At 42.2% G+C, this 26,168-nt stretch overlaps 1 protein-coding gene and 1 long non-coding RNA gene across 2 annotated transcripts in view; one reads left to right on the top strand and one right to left on the bottom strand.

Annotated features, from left to right (window-relative positions):
• Window positions 1–2,682: 2,682 nt before the first annotated feature.
• On the bottom strand, window positions 2,683–21,681 carry LOC140478891 (uncharacterized). Its single transcript, XR_011960887.1, has 4 exons — window positions 21,125–21,681; window positions 20,422–20,845; window positions 4,456–4,558; window positions 2,683–3,390 (listed from the first exon to the last, which is right to left on the bottom strand). It is a non-coding gene; the product is annotated as an uncharacterized lncRNA (long non-coding RNA).
• Window positions 20,541–26,168, top strand: part of LOC140478889 (protein FAM221B-like) — a 54,222-nt gene continuing 48,594 nt past the window's right edge. Inside the window, exon 1 of the mRNA XM_072572479.1 lies at window positions 20,541–20,639. The gene's annotated coding sequence lies outside the window, so the exon portion shown is untranslated. The remainder of the gene's footprint in view (window positions 20,640–26,168) is intronic.

Genomic DNA, 26,168 nt, shown 5'->3' with positions numbered 1-26,168 from the left:
GAAGCTCTTCAGTATTAGCTCAGCCCATTCCAGTATAGACTAGTCCAAAAATTCCCATCCCAGTCAATCCATCCCAACCTATTCCTGTCCAGACTCCCATCTCAGCCCAATCGAGTTCAGGTCATTTCAGTCTAGCCTATTCCAGTCCAGTCCAGATGATTCCAAACAAAAACAGAAATTGCTGGAGATACTCGGCAGGTTTGGCAGCATCTGTGGTGAGAAAGCAGCATTAACATTTCATGTCAAGTAACCCTGCCTTGGGCAGCACTGTGGCTCAGTGGTTAGCACTGCTGGCCCATAGCACCAGGGATCCAGGTTCGATTCCAGCTTTGGATGACTGTCTGTGTGGAGTTTGCACATTCTCCCTGTGTCTGCATGGGTTTCCTCCCACAATCCAAAGATGTGCAGGTTAGGCGGATTGGCCATAGTAAAGTGTCCAAGGATGTGTGGGCTAGGTGAGTTAGCCAAGATAAATGTGGGTTACGGGAAGAAGCTGGGGTTGGCTGTTTGGGTGGGACGTTGTTCAGAGGGTCCATGTTGACTTGATGGACCAAATGGCCTCTTTCCACACTGTAGGGATTCTTTGATTCTTCACACCTCATGCTGATTCCAGTCTAGTCCATTTCCATTTCAGTCCAACCACTCACCTCAGCTCAATTCAATCCAATAGATTGCAGGTTAGATTAGGGTGGTGCTGGAAAAGTACAGCAGGTCAGGCAACATCTGAGGAGCAGGAAAACCGACTTTTCAGGCGAAAGCCCTTCGTCAGGAATGGAGGCAGGGAGCCTTCGGGGTGGAGAGATCCGGACTAGATTGCATGTTAACCTATTCCAGTTCCAATCCAACCCACTTTGTTCCAGTTCAGTCACACATCTCAGTCCATTCCAGTCCAGTTTCAGTTTCTTGGGTGCCCCGATGATATGGAAAGCCAGTGATGCGGAAGGGTGTGCTATGTATGTTTGCTTGTGGCAAACGTTGACCTTTTCGTAAAACAAAAGGTTTGCCGTCTCAAAAGGGAGGAAATTCCTTTTATTTGTCCGGGAATGTCAATATTATCTACTCCAAACATTTCCATTCTCGTGTGTAGATTCGGGCTTCGTCACTCGAGATAGGCTGACGTATATTCTAAAACACAACAACTTGCGAAATGCGTGGTACCTTACACACATCGAAAAACAAACGCGGTAAATGGAACTCACACACCGGGAGATCTGAGCAAAGTTCAAGAAATGTTTGTCAGAATTTTAAAAGTGAGCATAAACAGAGGAGCAAAAGAAGCTTCCATGAAAGCTACTGGAGTGAAGAGATCAAAGATTTAGACTCGGTGTTGCACTTTACCCAAGAAAAGCCGAAATTATGGGTAATTTTGTAGCCGTTTATAAAGCAACAATTTAGATGCTAGCTAAATAAGCAGAAAAGACGTACAACCCTGTACCAGGTCAGAGTGGTTTACTGGTGGCGGGGAAATTCTGAACGCCCTGTTATGGTGCAATAGTAGTGTCCCTATCTCTGCACCAAGAAGCCTAGGTTCAAGTTCCACCTGCTCCAGGATGTGTGTAATAACATCTGTGAACAGGTTGGGAAAAATAGGGGGTGCTGAGGACCCTGGTTGTAGTGCAGTGGTAATGTACCTACCTTTAGCACAGGAGCATGGGGAATTTGAATTAATTTAAATTCAATTGATTAAATAAATCTGGAATTGAAGACTAGTATGAGCCACAAAACAATGCAAAAAATATTTTTTCACAAAATCACATCTGGTCCATTAGTGCCTTGAATGGAAGGGGAAACCCACAGAATGATGTTGATTCTTGAGAGCCTCTGAAATGGCCTGTAATGCCTTCCTGACTTTATGGCAGCATTGTAGCTGTACCTACAGCAAATGAGCTACAGTAGTTCAAAAAGGCAACTCAGTACCAGCACCTCAAGGACAACAAGGATGGGCAATAAATGCTGCTCGAGAGAGCAAAGCCTAGATCCATTAATAAATAAGAAAGAAACCTTAATGTGGCAACATGTCAAATGCTTTCTGGATGCCAACAGGCTCCCCTATATCCACAGTGACATTACTCCTTCAGAGAATTACAATAAGCTAGTTAAATGATTTTCTCTTTTACAAAATCTTTGTGAATCTTCATGATCACCTTGAGTTTTCCAAGTTCCCAAATGCAACCTTCTGAATAATCGATTCTAACACCTTTCTGCAAAAGATGTGAAACCAACTGGCCTATAGTTTCTTGCCTCTCTCACTTCTTTACCAGAAGTTCATATTTTCTAATCTGATGGAACATTTCCAAAACATAAAAGATTTTGGAAAAGTAACATGATTGCATCTCTTACCTCATTAGCAAGCTCTTTTAAGACAGTAGGATGAAGTGCATCAGAACCCAGAAACTTATCAATCCACAGTTTGCTCAACCCCACTTCCTGACGCAGGAGCAGTGATATTCGTCCACTCTTCTAAGACTGTGGGCTGCTTATTTGGATTGTAGCCACAGGATATGGCTATCATCCCGAATTGGATGGCAGTCATGGAGTGTTTTAATTGATCAAGTCCAGAAAGATTTCCCAGGTAGGTCCCGTGAGAGCACACAGTTGGAATTTAGAAGTGGTCCTTGATTTTTTTTAAAAGTGCATATAATACCCCTATATAATATGTTGATAGTACAATACAACAGAGTGTGACATGAAGGAATTGTAGATTTTATTTGTTAGGTAAGTTAATACATTAACAGTGTGAAGGTCATGAAAACAACTTTGTGCCAACAACAACAATCACCAGATTATAGTAACAGTGATTTAAATTAGTTTACAATAAAGTCACGTTAACTGAAACATGAAACAATGCAGTATATGGATTAAAAATTTCAAAGTATATTCCAACATAAAAATATTCATTTCTTTCAACTCTCAATTTTATTAACTTTACCAAGTATTTATTTTTGTTGTTACAAATTCTTGAGTTAATAAAGTACTTTACATAACGTCCACACAATTTAGTTTGTCTGCTCCCAACAAGGGCAGAAGTTCACTCTACTTTACACTCTATTCAAGAAATTGTAAAATTGTGCCTTTATTCAAAGTAATTTTTGTGGCTCTGCTTCATTTTTTTTTCCTTGGAGCCTAACAGGGGAGTATTAGTTCTCTGATGCTGTATCTCCCCTGCTCCTTGTCATTCTCTCGACCTCCAAGAATGACTTCCATCTGTTACTGCTTTCCAAAAACTTGGAAATAAAATAATCTGTTAAATGTTTCAATTTTCTTGATTGCTTGACAATTTTTTCCTGGAGTTCTGTTCAGCTTGGAGAGACTTGAGTAGTATATATCTCATTTGCAGGAAGTCTCCAATTTTCCTCACCTCTTGTGCCAGCTCCTTTATGACTTTTGAATCTAAAATAAACAAAACATTGTTACTTTTAGCAACTTAATCTGCTTCTAAATTAAGTATTTTTGTTTTATGTTAGTTAGAGTTAGGGAATACAGTACTGAAGACTTGCATTTTTTCAGATCATAATAAGGCCGTAAGAAATAGGAGCAAGAATCAGCCCTTGGGCCCCTGAGCCTACTCCAGCCATTCAATAGGTTCATGATTAATCCGACATCACAGTCCACTTTCCTGCACTTTTCCTCCAACCGTTGCTTTCCCAACTGATCAAGAATGTAATTATCTACTCACGCCATATTATTCGTATCAATAAAGCAGACTATATGCAGAATGAAACCTCCACTCTGCTGTTGCTCTATTTCAACTCCCGTTTCTGCAACAGTGCCAATTGCTGCACATTTTAAGCAGTTTTGCATCCTCATTAGGAACAAGTTTCAGATTATCCAAATTTAACAGCGATCCGCACTGAAAGTGTTTCATTGCGTGAAAATATTCAAAGGCGCGTTTCAAATAGGTCCCTCAATAAACAAATTGCGAGCGCGAGAGAAAACTCCATCTATCAGTTTGGATTCCTGGTCTTCAGGAAATAACAGAGGCTATATTGACATGCTATCCTACCTTAATCCTTATGACTCTTTGGAAACAAACTAGAAGTTAGTCATCACGGAAAGTGCAATAAAATAAATACATGTTTACACAATATATTCGATGGCAATTATACTAAGCGCGTCTGACTGGTAATAGAAACTTAAGTCTCAGCAGAAACCTCACCAACATAGAATGTCAAGAGCATGGTCAAGGTCTGGCTGCTGTTAGCAATATTAAAAATCACACAACACCAGGTTATCGTCCAACAGGTTTAATTGGAAGCACACTAGCTTTCGGAGCGACAATTCGGTGCTTCCCAATTAAACCTGTTGGACTATAACCTGGTGTTGTGTGATTTTTAACTTTGTACACCCCATCCAAAACCGGCATCTCCAAATCATGACTACTGTTGGCAATATTAGTATCGTAAACTGCACATATGCAATATTTGACTTTTTTTTTCCAGGATGCAGTATACTCACCAGCGGGGAGATCCTGAGACGCCGATCTTTTGAAGCTTACCCGTTTTATTGGCTTCATCAATTTTTACTCTGGATACAAATTAGTCAAGATTCTTCAGCCGAACTGTGTAAACAGAAGCGAGAGAGTTCACTTTAGTCAATGGTTAGTTGGAGTTCAGTCGACTTTTGTAATCGATGCTCCGATCCTATGTAAGTATGTTGATTGGACACGAGTTGTGTATGTGGCAATTTCTGTGAATACCCCGTGGTTGGGAAAGCACCTCAGCAAGCGACATTTCCGGGAATTCCACTGCTTCTCAACATCTCCCAGGAGGGAGCGACGTTGTCATAAGACACCTGGAAACCGCCCACCGTGAAACAAAAACAGGAAGCTGGGGAATCGCAGCAAGTCACGCAATAGCTGTGTGAATTTATTGGCTCAATGACTTTTCATCAGATTTAGCCATCGGTTTGATCAGCAACATTTGCCGAGATAAACTAAGTGACGTATGTGTCTGTGGGATTGTGTGAATATTCAAGAAAAAACTGAGGCACTCAAAATATAAATGATCCAAAATAAATTGATAGGTAGCTATTTTTGAGTGATGAAGTTATTCTAAGTAATTCGTAGGATGTGTGTGGCTGTTTACTGTCCATTCGGGATTCCGTTGAGAAGATAGTATTGAGCTGTCTTCTTAATTACCGGTGAAGGACTCAGCCAGGGAATTACAAAGGATACTTTTTGAGCCATCAAATGGCTCAGCCTGGTTAGGAACAACAGTGATCCAGACGGTGTTTATGACAAACTGTTGTTTCACGGTCACTACTATTGATACAATTTTTTTTATTCCAAAATTATTTAATTGATTGAATTTAATTTCCCAACTGCTATATATTGGGATTAAGAACTCATGGCTATTATTAGTTCAGCTCTCAGGACGACTGGCCTAGTATCATACCAAAAAGCAATCAGATTACTAAAACTAAACTGAACAAATGAGACAAATAGAAGAAATTATAATAGGAATGTAAACACAATGGTTACAGATTATTTGACACAGCACAGAAGAGGGATGGTTTCCCAGCAATTAGAATGATAGAATCCCTACTGTGTGGAAAGAGGCCATTTCCCTGTCAAATCTGCATTGACCCTCGGCACAGCATCCTATCCAGACCCAGTCCCTTACCATATCCACACAACCTCGCATTTACCATGGCTAACCCATTTAGCCGACACATGCCATGGACACAACAGACAGTTTAGCACAGACAATTCACCCACCCCGCACATCTTTTGGCCCAGCAACAAAGAAAGAACATGTGATTAGATTAGATTAGATTCCCTACAGTGTGGAAACAGGCCCTTTGGCCCAACCAGTCCACACTGACCCTCTGCAGAGTGACCCACCCAGACCCATTTCCCTCTGACTAATGCGCCTAACACTATGGGCAATTTAGCATGGCCAACTCACCTAATCTGCACACTTTTTGACAGTGGGAGAAACCGAAGCACCCAGAGGAAACCCACGCAGACACGGGGAGAATGTGCAAACTCCACACAGACAGTCACCGAGACTGGAATCGAACCTGGGACCCTGGTGCTGTGAGGCTAACCACTGAGCCATCGTGCCGCCCTACGTCAAAAATGGACCAGACCGTGAGGGGACTTCAGAAGTTACATTCACCTTCATAAACTTGTCCATTTTGGCGGTAATGGTCAGTGGGGAGAGAAATGCTCTTGAAGTACATTCAGTGAGTTACTGCAAAGAATGTTTGGCATCCAGATGCAATGAGAAATTTCAGTTTACTCCAAAATTAAATAGGCATTTATATTTGGTCACGTGTTCATAAATTGAAATTGATGTGGCTCTTATTTAAGCATAATGTCATAATGATACAAATTCACACATAGAACACATATTGTACAAAGTACTTCACTTTAAATGCAGTAAAGTAAGATAAATCAGATCTAATGTTACAGTATACAGAGGAACCTCGATTATCCGAACAAGATGGGCGGGCACTATTTCGTTTGGATAATTGATTATTCGGTTAATTAATTTCCTCTGGGGCTCGGGGTTTTCTGTGAAGTCCCGCTCCCCACTCAGGAGACTAGGCATCAGAACACCGCACGCGAGCCCCACCGGCCCCCCCCAACCCCATCTGCCCCACGCCCCCCCAACTCCATCCGTTCCCGCCCACCCCAACTCGCTCCGCTCCCGCCCGCCTGCACCCCAAACCCATCCACCCCCAACCCACCCCAAACTCCATCCGTCCCCACCTGCCCCCAATCCCATTCGTCACCCCACCCACCCATGTCCCCAACCCCATCCACCCCTTGCTCGTTCCCCAACTCCATCTGCCTGCCCCAACTCTGTCCACCAACTCCGTCCATTCCCCCCAACCCTGCACCCCCGTCCACCCCACCCAACACACACCACCCGCGTCCACCCCACCCCCTGTCAGCTCCCCCCTCCACCCCGGGGCAGCCGGACTGTAAGACTGCTGCTACCTTTGTGAGGTGAGTCTCCAAATAGCATGCACACATCCTTTTACTGCAACTTTTTGACAGGTTCCACCTTTGCCCTGTACAGGACGATGTTGGAGAAATTATCTGGGGAAGCGGGGTTTAGGGTTCACTCCTATGTAGAACTCCAGGGAAAGTGTGGGGGGGGAAGAGAGAGGGTGGACGGTCAGTCATTTGGATACGGTGCCTGGACTGTCCAGGGCTGTTCTTGGCAGCATTTGAATGAGCTGACTTCGTTTTTAATCATCGTGTCTGTAAACAAAAGATGTGATGAGGGTTGAAACAGCTTTTTGATGTACTGTTTCTATCAGGACCTTCAGATCTCCTTCAGATAATCCGAAATTTGGATAATTGATATTCAGATAATTGAGGTTCCTCTGTAGTTTCTTAGAAACAGTAAACATTGATTGCCTGAAGTCACATTGAGAAACATAGTGAGAATTGTGTACACTGGCTCAGCAAATTTAAGAGTCAGCAGCTAATTCACATTATATGTGGAAGTCCAGATCCAAACTATGGTTACCAACACTGTGGAGGGCATTCTTAGAAGCTTGATCGTGTGACATGTACTCACATGACACATGCTCACGTGGTAAAAATGAAATGTTACTTGCAAATTAATGTTATTGTATGGACCATATCAAGGTTAGGATCACTGCAGCTTAGTGTCTTTGCCTGTATTTTCATGCCAGTATTGTGGGTGGTTTGAATCAGATGTGTGATGGTGGCAGTGGGCGGCACGGTGGCACAGTGGTTAGCACTGCTGCCTTACAGCGCCAGAGACCCAGGTTCAATTCCCACCTCAGGCGACTGACTGTGTGGAGTTTGCACATTCTCCCTGTGTCTGCGTGGGTTTCCTCCAGGTGCTCCGGTTTCCTCCCACAGTCCAAAGATGTGCAGGTTAGGTGAATTGGCCACGCTAAATTGCCCGTAGTGTTAGATGTAGGGGAATGGGTATGGGTAGGTGCGCTTCGGCAGGTCGGTGTGGACTTGTTGGGCTGAAGGGCCTGTTTCCACACTGTAGGCAATCTAATCTATCTGAGAGCAGGGAGGCCACCCGAGACAGGGTAAAGGGGAAAAAAAACCCAACACTGGAAAAGAGGGGAACTGGAAAGTGAAGGGGTGATTCACAGAAGAGAAATCAGAGATGGGAAGAATTTGATTTTTAGAATAAAAGAATTAAATTGGACCGAAGGATTTTTCTCCGTGCTGTATGACTGTATGATTACATAGGGTGTTTAATATTAGATTTGACAGGAAAGATAAAGAGAAACAGTTTCATCTTAGGAGGAGTCCTCTACAAAGAGTCTGAAAATTAGAGCTAAACAATTTAGAAATGATGTCAGAAAGCATTTCTTCATAGAACAGAGAAATAATGCTCTTGTGTTCAATTAAAACATTCAACACTAAGGATAAATGAAGAAACAGTTCAGCTATGATCTAGTTTAATAGCAAAATGTGCTCAAGTAGCTCTCCCTCTGTAAAAGTTATTAAATATGTCTCATTTTTAACAAATTCTAGCTGGCAATTCTAGATGTAGCAGTGCAATAGTTGATGTTGCAAAGATATTGCCAAAAACAACGACACATTATGGAATCATAATGTGGTTATTACATTCAGCCAGTCATGTCCATGCTGGTTCTCCACAGGAGCAACTTACTTAGTACTACTGCCCCAACTTTTTCCCATAGTTCAACAATTTTTGTGCTTCAGGTAACTATGAAATTCTCCATTAAAATCCTAATGGAATCTATGTCCTTCACACTGTCAGGCTATACACATCTGATTCAAACCACTCACTGCATATGTTTGTCTATATATAACCTTTTGGTCTTTTGCCAATCACCATAAATCTGCTCTGATTCATGACTTTTATGACAATGGGAACTGTAGCTCTCTATTCTGTCTGCCTAGATGTCTCATCATTTTCAAAACAACTATCAAATTCCCTATAAACCTACTCTTTTCCAAGGAGAGCAACCAGATTCTTCAAGCTTTTCTCAAAACTGAAGTTCCTGAAATTTGCATACAATATTGTAAATCTTTTCACTGTTTCCGATGACTTGTAGTGCAGATTCAATACATGTTCACTAAATTCGGTACTTATTTGAAAGGGAGGAGTATTGAGGGGAATAGAGAATGTGCAAAAGATTGGAATCAGACTCTTGGTGAAAGGTCTTTGATCTGAAATGTTAACTTTGTTTTTTTTCACAGATGCTACCTAGTTTGCTAACTGTTTTCAACATTTTCTGTTTTTATTTCAGATTTCCAGCTTAATTTTGCTTTTATAAAATCTTATTCAGTCTTATTAAGAAAGTTTATATAACAGTCTGCTTGGCAGCATTGGTCACCAGAGTCTCTGCCAGCCCGATGTGCGATCTCACGACACTTTTTTTTATATTCATTCACAAGATTCTGGCATCACTGGCAAGGCCGATATGTATTGCTCATCGTAATTACTCTGGAAAAAATGGTGGTAAGCTACCTTCTTGAAACATCACCGTTGAGATATAGATACACCCACAATGCTGGTAGGAAGGGAGATCTAGAATTTAGACCCAGCACCAGTGAAGGAATGGTGATACAGTTCCAGGTCAGTTCCAAAGAAGAGTCTTTGGCCTCAAAACGTGAACTCAGTTTCTCTCTTCACAAATGCCAACAGATCTGGTGAGTTTCTCCAGAACTTTGATTTTGTTTTCCGAGTTGGGGCAGTGCATGGCTTGAAGGGTAACTTTACAGTTGGTGACATGCCCATGCTTCTGCTGTATTTATCTTTTTGGTTTATAGAAGCCACCGATTTGGAAGGTGCTATGTTAGGAGTCTTGCTGGGTTACTACAGTGCATCTTGTAGATGGAATGCTCTACAATGGTGTTCAAGGGAGTGAATGTTTAAGGTAATGGACAGAGTGCCAGTCAAGCAGACTGTTTTCTCCTTGAAGCTTCTTGAATGTTATTGTAGCTGTACCCATCAGGCAAATTGAGAGTATTTGATCACACACCTGGCTTGTGCCATGTAGATGGTGGACAGCTTTGGAGAGTTAGTAGATATGAAGGGTATAGACAGTAGATATCTTTCCCTAGAATGTGGGACTTCAAGATTACGGGACGTACTTTTAAGGTGAGAGGAGAGAGATTTCAAAAAGACACGGTGGGGGGGAATCAAAATGGTGACGATCTAGGAAGATCACATTGCAGATCTCCGCATCGCATCGCATGGGGGACAAAGTCCTAATCTGCTCTACCCGGACCACCATGATAGCCTGGGACTCTGGAAAGGTCATGGAGTCCCAGGAAACTGTCAGAGAGCAACTTACCTTAGTTTTCGCCGTCTAGGGAATGCCGAAGAAGGGAACAGGTATGTTCAAGACCGGGTCTGCAGCCCAGCCTACTGGATCCTCAGACTCGATTTCCTGTTAGGCCCTGGTAAAGGTGCTCACAAAATCTCGCTAAATGTTGGATAAGCAAGTAGAGGAGAAGCTGGCCCTGATATCTAACATGCTGCAGAAGCATGAACAGCAGCTGGGAGACATGGAGAAAAGGACGGATGAGGTAGAACACAGACTCACAGTGGTGGAAGCTGATACCAATTCTTCCCAGGATAGGATCCAGGCGCTGGAGACGTAGGTCTGTAATTTGCATGACCAGGTTGATGGCCTCGAGAACAGGGGCAGGAGAAAACCTTCACAAACCTTGCAAAAAGGAGAAAAAATATTCGGATCATCTGCCGGATGTCAAGGAAGGTGAGTGGCCAGTGGAACTTATTGAGGATTGGTTGCCAAAATTCCTTAACTTAGAGGCTGAAATGAGAGGCTTTAAGATTGAGAGGGCTCACTGGGTCACGGTGCGGAGGTCAGGTCTGCACCGACATCCTCGTCCTATCTTGCTGCGGTTTCATCACTATAGAGATAAGGAGAGAATCTTGGAAGGTTCCAGAATCCAGGGGAAGGAACCAAAGGCCCTAGTTTACAAGGGCTCTAAGATCATGTTCTTCTAGGACTTCTCAGCGGCGGTGATCCGGAAAAGAAAATCCTATGATGGCATCAAGAAAAGACTGAGGGAGCTTGGGATCCTGTATTGTCTGAGGTATCTGAACGTGCTTCAGATCATCTTAGACAGATCTGTATATCTCTTTGACACTTTGGAGAAGGCAAGAGACTTTGTGGACAAATTAACTTAATCTGAACAATTTAGTATGTACAAATAGTAATGCTGTTTGAGTATGTCTCTGCTTTTCTTTTAAAAAAAGGACGTTTGGCAGGGGCTTTCCTTTCCTTTTTTTTATTGGTAATAACCTGGACTAAACTATGTTCAGGGGCAGTTGGTATGTGTACTTTCAATTTCTAAGTTAAGTTATACCAAAGGATGGGTGGGGTACTTACCTTTTCTTCCTTTCAAAATTTCTTTGTTCACATTGTTATTTCATGGTGTATTTTCTTTCTTTTCTGCTTGTGTTTGTGGTGAAGCTGTAGCTAGGAGGAGAGAAAATCATTGTGATGACTAGATGTCTACTTACGGGCAGTTTATGCCCGGGTCAGGTATTTAATTGCCCTGGCTGCAGTATTGGCAGAGGGATGGGAAATTGGATTTTAGGACGCGTAGATGCCCCTTTGGGCAGGGGTTGAGTTCCCCTGTTGAGTGCCATTGGCACTTTATATGTTAGTTTGTTTTTTGGGTTTTTTTGTAGATTATAGTCTTTGATAGCTTTGTAGGTTTGTTAACTGTAGTGGTTTTAATTGATGTAGTTTTTATACTCAATGGATCTTGTGACATTAAGGCGTGGCAATTTGTAATTCAAGTTCCTTCTCTCTGGACTCTAAATATTACTGCAGAGGTTAAGGATAATGACTTGATTAAATGGTGTACCTGGACCATCAAGGGGAGTCACTTACCAATTAAGAGGTAAAAAACTACTCTCAAGTCTTAGAAAGGAAGAGGTAGATATTGCTTTATTACAGGAGACACACTTGGATGATAGGGAACATTTGAAACTACAGCAGAATGGCTTTGATCGGGTTTACTTTTCATCTTTTAATACCAGAAGTAGGAGAGTGGCTATATTGGTTAGGAAGAATCTCCCATTTAAGTTACTAAAGTGTGTTAACGACACACACGGGAGGTTTGTAATCCTCAACGCCCTGATAAATGGGGAAGAATATGCTATTTTAAATGTTTACTGCCCTCCAGCCCATCTCCTCAAATTTCTGGGAGATGTGTTTTCTAAATTGATCAGTCTTGAGTCCGGACATATCATTAGAGGGGGAGATTTTAATTGTCTTATGGATCTCATGGTAGACAGGTTGCCCAAAGGCCCCTCGATACCCTCTGTACAAACTAAATAGTTAGTGGATTTGTGTGTGGAGTTAGGGTTGGTGGACGTCTGGAGGCGTCTCCTCCCTACACACAGGGATTTTATGTTTTTCTCCAATCCGCACAGATGTCACACCAGGATTGATTTTCTTCTGACCCCTGTGACAACCCTGGACTTGTTGACATCTTGTACAATTGATAATATTCCCATCTCTGATCACGCTCCAGTGTACCTGTTGGTTAAGCTGAAGGACGTTATAGTGGGCCTGAGGCACTGGCAAATGGATCCCTTTATTCCTCAGGATAATAAGTTTGTGGACTACTTCTCTAAGGAATTTAGGGCATTCCTAGACATTAATTTAGGCTCTGGATTAGTGGTGCTGGAAGAGCACAGCAGTTCAGGCAGCATTCGAGGAGCTTCTTGGATGCTGCCTGAACTGCTGTGCTCTTCCAGCACCACTAATCCAGAATCTGGTTTCTAGCATCTGCAGTCATTGTTTTTACCTCATTAATTTAGGCTCAGTTAGTAACCTGCCCATCCTTTGGGAAACTGACAAAGCCTAAGGCAGGGGGTTAGTTAGTTCCTACTCTGCCAGTAGGAAGCAGCAGAAGGGCAAACAGCAACGTCTCCTCAAAGCATGGTTGAAGACAGTCGAGAAGGCTTACTTTGACAGGCCCTCATTGGCCAAGTTACAGAGGATTACAGCACTGTGGTCTGCACTGAATTCCATGCACACGCAGACAGCAAAGAAGGAGCTTACTTTCGCAAAGGTTACATGAGCATGGTGACAAACCGGGCAAGTACCTAGCATATCTCACCAGGAAAAGGAGTGCCCCTCAAGCCATTATGTCGATTAAGGAAGGGTCTGGGAACCTAACATGATTCCAAAAAGATTAATGCAGCATTCCAGAGATCTTACTCTGAATTATACCAATCTGAGGGTTGTGAGGAGGGGTGGGCCAAATTGGAGTCCTTTTACAAGGATCTGGAGCTCCTGGGTGTGACCCTCAAACAGAAGTCTTTTCTCAATGCCCCCTTAGCAGAACAAGAGGTGCAGGGGACTGTAAAGCAGCTTCAGACTGGAAAGGTGCCCAGTCCTGATGGACCTCCTAGCAAATTCTATAAGGAATTTATAAGCATATTGTCAGACCCGATGATCGACATGTTCAATAACTCATACAGCCATGATTGTCTCCCGCCATCTTTAAGAGAGGCCAATATTTTGTTACTTAAAAAAGGGAAGGTCCTGGAGGACTGTGCTTCTTACAGGCCCATTTCACTCTGAAATGTTGACTTGAAAATTCTCTCAGACTCTTGCATAAAGGCTGGAATTGTGTTACCTACTATTGTTAAAGAGGACCAGACAGGTTTAATAAAGGGCCGAAGATCCTTCAATAATGTTAGGAAGCTGCTTCATATAATTCAAGCGTGTCAAGAGGTGATTTCCCTAGATGCAGAGAAGGCATTTGACCAAGTTGAGTGGCCATACCTTTTTTTCACTCCAGAAGGGTTTGGCTTGGGCTAAGCCTTTACAAGATGGGTAAATGTTCTCTCTAGTGATCCTTTCACTGTGGTCATCACCAATGGGGTACAATCAAGCAATTTTAGCATTTTTAGGGCCAGCCCTTTCGCCAGTGCTTTTTACGTTGGTGATTGAACCGTTGGTGGAGGCCATTCGTAGTGATCCCAATATATCAGCTCCAGAAATGGGGTCAAAATTACATAAGATTTCGTTGAACATGGACAATGTCCTCATTTTTTTGTCAAATCCAGCAGTTTTGGTGCCTCGCCTGATACAAGGCATCAGCTCATTTGGCACCTTTTCAGGTTCCAAGATTAATTTTGCGAAATCAGAGGCTGTGCCTATGGATGGTCTTATAAAGGTGTTAGGTCTTGAGGGCGAATCCTGATTCCCATGAAAGTGATCACGGGGGGGTTTATGTATTTGGGCATGTACATAACTCCAGTTATTGATCAATTGTTTAAAGCTAATTTTGTTCAATTATTCGACAAAACCAAATGAGACCTTCAAAGATGGGATGCACTTCCGGTCTTATGGTTAGGTCGGATAGCTATTATTAATATTCTCCCCCATTTGTTGTACCCTGTATGGATGCTCCCCCTGATTTTTGATAAGCAAATGTTCAGGAGACTGATCGGCTGGTTCAGCTCTTTTATTTGGCATTATAAGCGGCCCCTTATTAAATTAGCTAAACTACAATTGCTTCACAGACTTGGGGGAGTGGATCTTCCAGACATTAAAAACTATCAACTAGGCTCGCTTTTATCTTAGATGAGTGATTTGGCTTGTGGGGACTCTTTTTCAATATGGTTAGATATTGAAACCTCTCAGGCAAAGTGCCCCCTTACTAGTTTGCTGTTTTTGGACAAAATGAGGACAGTTAAGGAATATTGCCATAACCCAATAGTTATCAAAACTGTTAAAGCATGGAGGGCAATTTGGCAGAGGGAAGGCAATATTGGCAAAATATTTTTCCTTACACCTATGGTGGGTATGCTGGGTTTTCAACCAAGGATGATGAATTCAGGATTCAAACATTGGGCAGCTAGGGGTGTGTCTTGAATGGGTGATTTATCTGAGGAAGACACAATGATGTATTTTGATCAGTTAGCACAGAAATACGAGCAAGCTAGCAGGGACCTCTTTCGTTTCTTTCAAGTTAGGGATTTAATTCAAAATAAGACTACACTTTTGACTGATTCCAACATTGAGAGGAGGGTTCTCAGTGCTAAGAGCACACTTTCTGTCAGCACTTTATATCATCAATTGGTGGGGGGGGGCGTGGCCCCTCAGATGAGTTTGATCAACTCTGCAGTGTGTAGGAGAAAGAACTAGGCATTGAGGTCTCCTCAGAGACATGGGAAGATATTTGGGAAAATGCAAAAAGGTATCAATTTGCAATAGGCTCATGCTTTATTGTTGAAGATTCTCCACAGGGTCCATTTGGCTCCAGATCATTTGTTAAAATTTAAACCAGGAGTATCTTCAACATGTCCCAAGTATAAAGTTAGTACGGACACTCTTACCCATTGTTGCTGGTCCTGTGGCAGACTTCAAACAAACTGGAGCGCTGTGGCAGATGCAATGGAGGGGATTTTGGGTATGAGGGTGGAGAAGGACCTGATCTCTCTTCTTGGCCTGCCCAGTGTATTCCCTGTAGATACGTATAAGAAAAAAACTTTTCAACATCCTTACTTTCTGTGCAAGAAAGAATATCTTGCTGGGTTGGGTGTCCGAAAATCCCCCAGGCCTATTGGCTGGTGTAAGATTGTTATGGAGCATATCCTCTTGGACTTTCTTACAAGTATGGTACACCACAAAACTGAGAATTTCTCAGACATGGTGGCTCTATTTGGAATACCCGGACACAGATTTGTCTGCCACACTAATAAGGGCTTTTATATAGTCATAACAATTGTGCTTTACGAGTCCAATATCCAGAGAGGGGGAGCTGAGAACATATGTGAAAATTAATGCTCTCGATATTCGAGAGTTAGTGTTTTGTTTTGCTGAACTATATTATTATTATTTATTTATTTGTTGTTATAATTTATTTAGTTAAGTAGTTAATTGAGTTTTTTTTCAATATGTTTTGATATATATTTATACATTTGTATATGAGGGTAGTTTGGGTATTTAAAGTTCTTTCTTTGTATTGTTTTGAATTCTATTGTTTTGTATTTGTTGTAATATTAAAAACTTATTTTTCAATAAAAATATATTTTTAAAAAAAGACATGGGGGCAAACACAAACTGTGGTTCGCGTGTGGAATGAATTTCCTGGGGAAATGATAATGCAAGTACAGTTACAACAGTTAAGTACATGAATAGGAAAGGTTTGGTGGGGTAGGGGCCAAGAGCAGGCAGATGGGAGTAGTTTAGCTTGGTATTATGTTTGGCATAGACTGGTTGGACCGAAGGGTCTGTTTCCGTGCTGTCTGACTCTGACCTGCTCCTGTAGCCACACTATTTCTGTGGCTGGTCCAGTTCAAATCCTGGTCATTAGTGGTGGGGACATCCAACCCAAACACTATCCAAATCTATACAACATATTGCAGGAACAATGGTTACTCAATAAGCGCAATCCATCAATTCCTGCACAACAGACCTAAACAGGCCCAGGGAATCTAGTCAGCCTACCACAGATCAAAGACATTTCTGAAATAATTACCAGATTACTCCAACCACTAGGCATCATGGTAGCCCACAAACCCACTACCACACTAAAACAACTACTGATGAAGTTAAAGGACTCCGTACCCGCAAGCAACAGAATGAACATGATGTACAAGATACCCTGCAAGGACTGCACCAAACATTACCTTGAACAAATCAGCAGGAAACTAGCCACCAGGATACATGAACACCAATTAGCCACCAAAAGACATGACCAACTATCACTGGTATCCATACACACAGACAATGAGGGACACCAGTTCAACTGGGACAATACATCCATCCTGGGGCAGGCCAAACAAAGACACACGAGGGAATGCCTAGAAGCTTGGCATTCAAACTGAAACTCCATTAACAAACATATAGATTTGGACCACATTTACCAACTTCTCAGAAACACAACCAGATATGATATCACCCACCACAACAAACCAAGATAAATAACAAGTGGGACAAGACATCATTTACCGGAGGCTCACTGATGATGTTACCTAGCATGGTGACAAAATGTCTTGAGAACAAACCCACTGGCTCAGCAAGCAAACCGACAACCTGAGCTACAAATCTTCTCCAAAATCTCAATATCCAAACTGTCTGAATAGAAGTTAAATTAGATGTTCATAGCTCCTTGAAAGTGGAGTTGCAGGTAGATAGGATAGTGAAGGCGGCGTTTGGTATGCTTTCCTTTATTGGTCAGAGTACTGAGTACAGGAGTTGGGAGGTATGTTGCAGCTGTACAGGACATTGGTGAGACCACTGTTGGAATATTGCGTGCAATTTGGGTCTCCTTCCAACGGAAAGATGTTGTGAAACTTGAAAGGGTTCAGAAAAGATTTACATGGATACTGCCTGAGTTGGAGGATTTGAGCTATAGGGAGAGGCTGAACAGGCTGGGGCTGTTTTCCCTGGAGCGTCAGAGGCTGAGAGGTGACCTTATAGAGGTTTACAAAATTATGACGGGCATGGATAGGATAAATAGACAAAGTCTTTTCCCTGGGGTCAGGGAGTCCAGAACTAGAGGGCATAGGTTTAGCGTGAGAGGGGAAAAATATAAAAGAGACCTAAGGGGCAACGTTTTCACACAGAGGGTGGTACGTGGGTGGAATGAGCTGCCAGAGGATGTGGTAGAGGCTGGTACAATTGCAACATTTAAGAGGCATTTGAATGGGTATATGAATAGGAAGGGTTTGGAGGGATATGGGCCGGGTACTGGCAGGTGGGACTAGATTGGGTTGGGATATCTGGTCGGCATGGACTGGTTGGACCGAAGGGTCTGTTTCCATGCTGTACATCTCTATGACTCTATGTGTTGACACGCCATCAGCCACAGGAAAGTGTGCGTTTTGGACAGAAAATGGAGCAGTCTACTTTTAAAATCTTTATTCATATTTTCATGTAAACCTGTACTGTGAGAAATTCCTTTGATATCTCTTAGATTATCTCACACCAGGCACCAGCTCCTTAGAAATAAAGCATATAACTGGTCTTTGACACAGTGATAGCTTTCCCTACCTCTAAAATCAGGAGCTCTGGGTTCAAGTCCCACCTGTTCCAGAGGTGTGCAATAACATCTCTAAGCAAGTTGATTATAAAATATAAATGGGCTTGAAGGTAGCTTCCCTATCTCTGGGCCAGAAGATTCAGGTTCAAGCCCCACCTGCCCTGGAGGTGTCAGAACATCTCTAAATAGATCATGTAAAGTAGCATTCCATATCTCTTGTCCAGAGGTCTAGGTTCACGTCCTGTCCACCAGAAATTGAGTAGAAATATTTCTGTAAATGGGCCTTTTAGGAGATTTTTAAAAAACATTATACTGAGAAGAGCTTCTTCAGTTCAAGCCACACTGGCTTCAGTCTATGTTTAGTTGATTCAAGAAGACTGAGAATATTCTTAAGACAGAGGTAGAGATTCCTGTTTAGCAAGGGGGTTGCAAGGTAATCAAGATAGGGGTGTGACTTTGGATTTGGAGTTACATTCAAATCAGCCATAATCTTGAGTGACGGAGCAGACTCAAAAGGGCTGAATTGCCTACTTCTAGTTTGTATAAGGGACTGCTGACACCACCTCTAGAGATTAGTATTCCCCATCTTAAAGTGTAGCAGGGTGGCTCAGCAGTTAGCACTGCAGCCTCACAGCACCAGGGAATCCAGATTAGATTCCGGTCTCAGGGACTATGTACAGAGTTTGCATATTCTCCCCGTGTCTATATGGGCTTCCTCCCACAGCCTAAAAAAAAAATGTGCAGCTTAGGTGAATTGGCTTTGCTAAATTGCCCATAGTTCAGGGCTGTGTAGGTTAGGGGTAGATGTAGTGGAATGGCTTTGGTGAGATATTCTTTGTGGGGGGGGGGGTGGAGAAAGGGGGTGGACTTGTATGGCTGAAGGACCCCTTTCCACACTCTAGGAATTCAATTAAAACTCCACTTGTCCATTTGTTGATTTAGGGTAGTGAACTATTCTGGAGGAAAATATTATTAAACTACAGGTATCATTGTCATCTTGTTTCGTTTATCCTTCTTTCAAAAAGAAGAAGCAGGGAACAATTCTTGACTGTTGTTATAGACCATACACCTGTTCAGCCTATATAGTTTAACTTATCCTATCTATACTGTTGCTTTCAAATAAACAGCTTCATCACAGTTACCTCATATAGGCAGTCAATGATTTCTAAGTAATTTCAGATAATGAGTTTGTTAAGCAACTTAAAATATATTATTAATTAGTTAGATAAAGAAAGTATACAACGGTGACAATTGGGGATGGTTCACTGATACTGGAGGACAAAACAGAAGTGAATGTTTTGGTCTTGAAGTCATGGGGCAGCATCCTGCTCTCCAGACAAGGTGGGAGGGAACAACTCCCTTGCTCTTCCTCCTGGAACATTTTACATCTGCTTAAATGAAGACTGCTTTCTAGTAACTGCCGGATGCTGAGAATTGCTACCTACAAAAGGTCCACATAAAAAACAAATTTCTCAAAAAGGAAAAAGAACTGTTCTCTATTCTGTCACGGTCACTCCAGCACTGATATGGCCTATTCTATCCTTGGTTTCTGAAAGGGTCCTCCACCACAGATCTCACCTAGTTCTGGTGCAGTTGTTCCAGCACAGAGTCTAGTTCCTGAACTCTAAAATTTGTCTTACTGAAGCCAACAGATTATAATGGAATGGACTCACTGGCACCAAATTCCCAGCTCAGGTATAAAACACAATACAAATCAGACCATAGCAGTTGTCACAGTGATTGCTGACTAAAAATATTTAATGCAATTTGCCAAGAATTACAGTATAAAACATTTAGAATTGTTGACATACATGATAAGCTTGCATAATACTGTTTTTTTTACTGGAGACCCAGTGAACCCATTAAAACATTTTACAACATGTTTATCTCGTAAGTAGGTACAGTTATTTAAGTCAAAACAATTATGTATTTAATTAAACTAACACCACACTCACAGCATGACTTAAATTCAAAATACTTCTCAAATGCTCTTTATAGATATTCAGCAAGAATAAAAACCATAAAAACTGAAGAAGTTGTTCAAAAATCCATGATTGACCTGTCATACAGGTTAAACCATTTTATTTCATAAGTAACCAATACTTGCAGCTTCTCCCACCTTCTCCACCACAAAGATCTCACCATTGTAAATTCAGACACAATCTTGAAGCTATATTATTTTTCATTAAACTATTCAAAATGGCACTGGGTCATGGCGACAAGTGGAAGCATTTCCTCACTAAAAGTACGTGACAATTAGATTTGATTCATTATTGTCAAGTGCACCCAAGTCGTGAAAAACCACTTTATTAATAAACTTCCATTAATGTAGAAATTCCAACTGTTAAAAAGGGACACAGTCATTGAAAGTTTACACTTTAAGTGTTGAGCCATTGCCATTTCACAAATGTATGATGCAACATACTGCTTCTTATTTTTGCAACGTTTCGCACCTTTTTTCTCCCGAGCGGTCCAGTCCTCCCTCCACAATGATTTATTGACCACACTGTCCAACTGAATCCTCTGGTGTGTTTTTGTTTGGTTTACCCACCGTGACCGAGTTCCCGCTCTGGGTTACTGACATGTTCAGGCTGGAGTCATCTCGAGGGCCCCCAACGACATCCTGTATCCGTAAGACCTTTAAAAGGAGGAAAGCTCAGACCAGAAACCGGTAAAGAAAGCACAGGTCGCGATTTTTTTTTGAATATATAACCATTTTCGGTAATAACCATCGGCTGTATTTTGTTTTATTCTGTGTCAGGGCAGCTCAGGTAGACAGCTGAAGGACTTTGATAGTGTTCAGCATGAGCTGCAGGAAGTTAACCAAATCACCAATATTCCTCAGCTCCACTCCACACTCCTTAAGAGCCTTCGGATCTGAAAACAAACAAACAAAAAAGGATTGTTCTACTTCAGGATTATGTTCAAAACCAGCTTGAAAGTTTTTTATTTTTAAAAAGTGTATAAATGAGAGTCACCGCTTTAAATAACTCAAAAAGAGGTACGTGCCGCTTTTTAAAAAAGACAATTAAAGATACTCGTTCGGCCCTGGGTCCTGGTGATATATTTGGTGTCCAGCTCCGATGGGAGCCACAGAGACACAACACCCAGCCCGAGCCGGTTAGCTCCCCCCTCCCTGTACTCAGGGACACCTACCTTTCCCGGCCGGACTGGGCCGACGGCCCGGGCTTTTCACTGATGAATACACACGGACTTTCATTCTGTCTGTGTGGCTGCTGCCTGTAGTCACCGGGACAAAGCCCCTCTCGGTCCCGGCTGCTGCCTGGAGTCACCGGGACAAAGTCCCTCTCGGTCCTGACTGCTGCGTGAAGCCGGGGAATACCAATGACGGAAGCTCCAACCAACAGACACTGATCGAGATGTCTCACTAAATACAACCAGGAAATTAGCTAATTTATAGCCTTTTGTAGCGGACGTGATGAAAAGGAACCTGCTTTGAATATGTCATTCTTGTCTTGTCATCAAGGTATTGTGATGGCGGCCTGGTCGGCTGTTATTCGTCCTTATATGGGCATAATAAATGGTTTTTAACAAGAGCTAGAAGTCAGTTTACTTGCGATTCTGAAAAAAAAGCAACTTCAACATTAACCTGAACTGCCAAATGATTTTGTTTATGTTACACCCTGAACAACCTCCCCTGCATTCTAGATTTACGAATCTCTGTTGTACATTCCATATTCCTGCCAGCCTACCCTGCTCGTTGGATGCTGCCTGAACTGCTGTGCTCTTCCAGCACCACTAATCCAGTACTACCTTTTTACCTAATTTGGGTGTCATTCCATTTCTAGACTGATTTCTCAGACAGCTTTAAGCTTTGATGTCCTGTTTGATTCTAAACTAAGCTTCTTATTCCAAGTTAAAAATCACACAACACCAGGTTATAGTCCAACAGGTTTATTTGGAAGCACTAACTTTCGGAGCTCTGCTCCTTCATCAGGTGGTTGATGAGTAAAGGATTGTAAAACATAGAATTTATAGCAAAGCTTTACTGTGTGATGCAACTAAAATTATATATTGAAAAAGACCTGGATTGTTTGTCAAGTCTTTCATCATTTAGAATGACCATGTTGATCTCAGTTCTGTCATATGTAAATTCCAGATTTTTAGTTACATTCTCAAGTGAACTTTAACAACAGGTGCCATGCTGTTTCAGTAATGCATTGAAGGTGTGAGGTGGCCTGTGTGAGGCTGTCTGTGCCCCAGTGTTCAGACTGACCTGGAGGTGCCAGTGTTGGACTGGGGTGGATGAAGTTAAAAATCACACAACCCTAGGTTATAGTCCAACAGGTTTATTTGGAAGCACTAGCTTTCAGAGTGCTGCTCCTTCACCAGGTGAGCACAACCAAGTGATGAAGCAGCGGCGCTCTGAAAGCTAGTACTTCCAAATAAACCTGTTGGAATATAACCTGGTGTTGGGTGATTTTTAACAATGTTCAGACTGATTCTATTTCTTAGCGAGTTTTGAGAAGATTTGTAGCTCAAGTTGAGGTTTTGGATGTGGATTTGCACACTGAGCTTGAAGGTTTATTTCCAGACGTTTTGTTACATCTTCAGTCGAAGCACTGCTGAAAATTCCTGCTTTCTATTTATGTGTTTGGGTCTCTTTGGCTTGGTGATGTCATTTCCTGTGGTGAAGTCACTTCCTGTTCCTTTTCTCAGTGTGTGGTAGATGGGGTCTAACTTGATATGGGTGTTGATAGAGTTCTGGTTGGAATGCCATGCTTCTAGGAATTCTCGTGAGTGTCTGAGTTGTTTGACTCAGATCCCTTGGCATCGTGGTAGTCCACAAACCCATCAACACACTAAAACAGCAGCTAATGAACTTGAAAGACCCTATACAGACAACAAGCAAAACTAATGTCATTTACAAAATACCGTGCAAGGACTGTAACAAATACTATATTGGATAAACAGGCAGAAAACTAGCAACTAGGATACATGAACACCAACTAGCCACAAAAAGACATGACCCTCTCTCACTAGTATCCTTACATATGGATGAACAAGGACACCACTTCGACTGGGACAACACATCCACCCTATGACAAGCCAAACAAAGACATGCATGAGAATTCCTAGAAGCATGACATTCCAACCAGAACTCTATCAACAAACACCCTCATCCACCACCCCCTGAGAAAAGGAACAGGAAGTGACTTCACCACAGGAAATGACATCACCAACCCAAAGAAACCCAAACATATAAATAGAAAGCAGGAATTTTCAGCAGTGCTTCGCCTGAGGCCGACTGAAGATGTTACCTAGTCGGGTGATGAAACCTTCAAGTTCAGCAAGCAAACCTACATCCATGATTCTATAAGATTTTCAGAATCTTACATGGATTCATGTAGTTTTTGAGCAAAATCAAATATAATTCTAAAATATAATTCACCCCACAAACTTGTGTGTATGTGTGTGAGTGTAAAGGGGTATAAGTCTGAGAGGGCGCGTGTGTGGGTGTGAGTATGTGAGCATATGAGAGAGCTTGTGTATGAGAGAAGGTCTGCATGAATGTATGGGTCTATAGGAGTGTGTGTGAGTGAGTGAGAGAGAGAGAGAGAGGGAGGGAGAGAGAGAGTGTGTAGTGCAGTGGGGTCACCTCTAGTGTGACATTCCCATGGGTACCGAACTTGGCTATCAGCCTGTGCTCGGCCACTTTGTGTTGTTGCCTGTCCCAAAGTCCACCTTGGAGGATGGTCACCCAAAGATCCGAGGTTGAATATCCCAAACCGCTGAAGTGTTCTCCGACTGGGAGGGAACACTCCTATCTATTGATTGTTGTGTGGTGTCCATTCATCCGTTGCTAAAGCCTCTGCTCGGTCTTGCCAATGTACCATGCCTTAGTGCATCCTTGCCTGCAGCGTATGATATAGACAATGTTGGCTGAGTCACACGAGTACCTGCTGAGTACATGGTGGGTGGTGTCCCCACGTGTAATGGTGGTATCCATGTTGACACTCTGACACATTTTGCAGCATCTGCTGTGACAGGGTTGTATGGTGTTGTCCTGAAAGCCGGGCAGTTTGTTTCTTATTCCAAATGTTCACCATCACTTAGCTCCACCTCAGTATCAGCTCCCCTTAATGGTTCCAACCCTGACGCATCCAACCTTCTATCTTAACCATTCAGCTTGTAGAAACTTCTGTTTATCTTATTTTATCCCATCACCTTTTCTTTCCCATTTTATTTCAACCCCACATTTAGATTTTAAAGTATCATCCCTTTGTTTATATCCTTTCATAGCCCTGCATTGCAATATCTTTGTGCTTACCTCTAATCCTACACTTGCTCTGTACCAGAGTTTCAGCTTCCTGCCTATGCCTTGCAGTGAATCCATCAATTGGCAGTTTTGCTTTCATCTGCCTAGCCCTAAACTATATGCGATGGAGTTCTCTCTGCCTCATCACTTACTGAAAATTTCTTGAAACTAACTTCTCTGAAGCTTTTGGTCATCCTTATTAATGCCTCCTTCTATCCTAGATCTATTTTAAGGGGGATTCAGTTCACTCAGTTGGCTTTTACTCATTCATGGGATATTGGCATCTCTGGCTAGGCCAGCATTTATTGCCATCCTGAATTGTCCAGGGAGCAGTTAAAAGTCAACTACATTGATGTAGGTCTGGATTGAAATGTAGGCCAGATCAGGTAAGAATGGCAACTTCCTTCCCTAAAGGACATTAGTGAACCAGATGGGCTAGACAGCTGGTGAGTGATGTTAACAGCATGATATCAATTCCCACACTAGCTCAAGTTATCTTGAAGGAGTCTCCTTCTCAACGTCTCCCCTCACCTGAGGCATGGAGACCCTCAGGTTAAACCACCGCCAGTCTCTCTCTAAGGAAGGTAGTACTATGTCCTCTGGAGTTATGGTGATTTTGCCTTAGATCTTTTTTAAAACAGTTCGGCAAATGTATAAATTTTTAAAAATAATTCACAAGATGTTAGTGTCACTGAAATGGCCAGCATTTATTTGTGCCTATTTCTAATTGCCCAAAGGGTAGTTCAGAGTTAACTACATTGCTGTGGGTCTGGTGTCACATGTAAGTCAGACTAAATAAGGACTAATCCTTCCTCTAGAGGGATATGGACCAAGCGCTGGCAAATAGGACTAGATTAATTTAGAACATCTGGTCAGCATGGAGGAGTTGGACCAAAGGGTCTGTTTCCATGCTGTACATCTCTGTGACTCTGTGAGTGTGAAAGATATCAGTGAACCAGATGGCACACCTTCCTCATTCCTGAAAAAGGGCTTATGCCCGAAACGTCGATTCTCCTGCTCCTTGGATGCTGCCTGACCTGCTGCGCTTTTCCAGCAACACATTTTTCAGCGCTGATCTGCAGTCCTCACTTTCTCCAACCAGATGGGATTTCCCAACAATCGACCCAGTTTCATGATCATCGTTAGACCCTTAATTCCAGATTTTTTAAATACTGAATTCAAAATTAACCATCTGCCATGAGTATAGAACTATTTAAATAAATAGCCAATCAAATTGGCTATGCATATGTCACTACTTATAGAAAATCACTGCAAATGAAAGTGGGTGATCATGGATTAGAAAGAGCTACAGTACCTTTAAAAATATTAATTGGGGCAATGAAGATATCTATAGGCCTGTGAATCTAATATCTATTGTGCATATTGTATTAGGGATATCCTGAATGAAAATGTAATGGCTCTAGCTGGATAAGTGCAGAATCAGAGGGAGTCCACATAGATGAGGAAAGAGAGTTCTTGCTTAACAAAATTACTGAACTTCTTTGAACAAATGATGGGTGGAATCTTATCAGGGCTGAAAGATGAGGGCCATGGTAAGAAATTGTGGGAGAAGTCCAATGAGGTCTTAATGTCAGGAGCAAGCGACTGTATGTTTTAAGTAAGTTCTGAGCATTGGGGTGAGATTCTCACTAGGCAATGGTGAGTTGCCCATTAAAGGGGACTATTGGTTGTTGGTGACCTTATTAACTGCATTTATAACCGCATCAATATGCAGTTTCCTATTGTACTTCTTACCACAAGAAAACTAGGTGCTAAGAATTCTCGACCTTGAAGTCAGAGCAGTTACCTGGAACTTCAGCTCACCACTTGCTTCAAAGGACATCCATGTTAAATACAAGACATAAACACCACCACTGACTCCTGACACAAGGACTCTTTGTCCATGGACATTGGCAATTG

This window comes from Chiloscyllium punctatum, chromosome 1 (genome assembly GCF_047496795.1).
Source record: "Chiloscyllium punctatum isolate Juve2018m chromosome 1, sChiPun1.3, whole genome shotgun sequence".
NCBI lineage: Eukaryota > Metazoa > Chordata > Chondrichthyes > Orectolobiformes > Hemiscylliidae > Chiloscyllium > Chiloscyllium punctatum.
The sequence above is the reverse complement of the archived record's forward strand: the minus strand, read 5'-3'. Positions and strand labels throughout refer to the sequence as shown.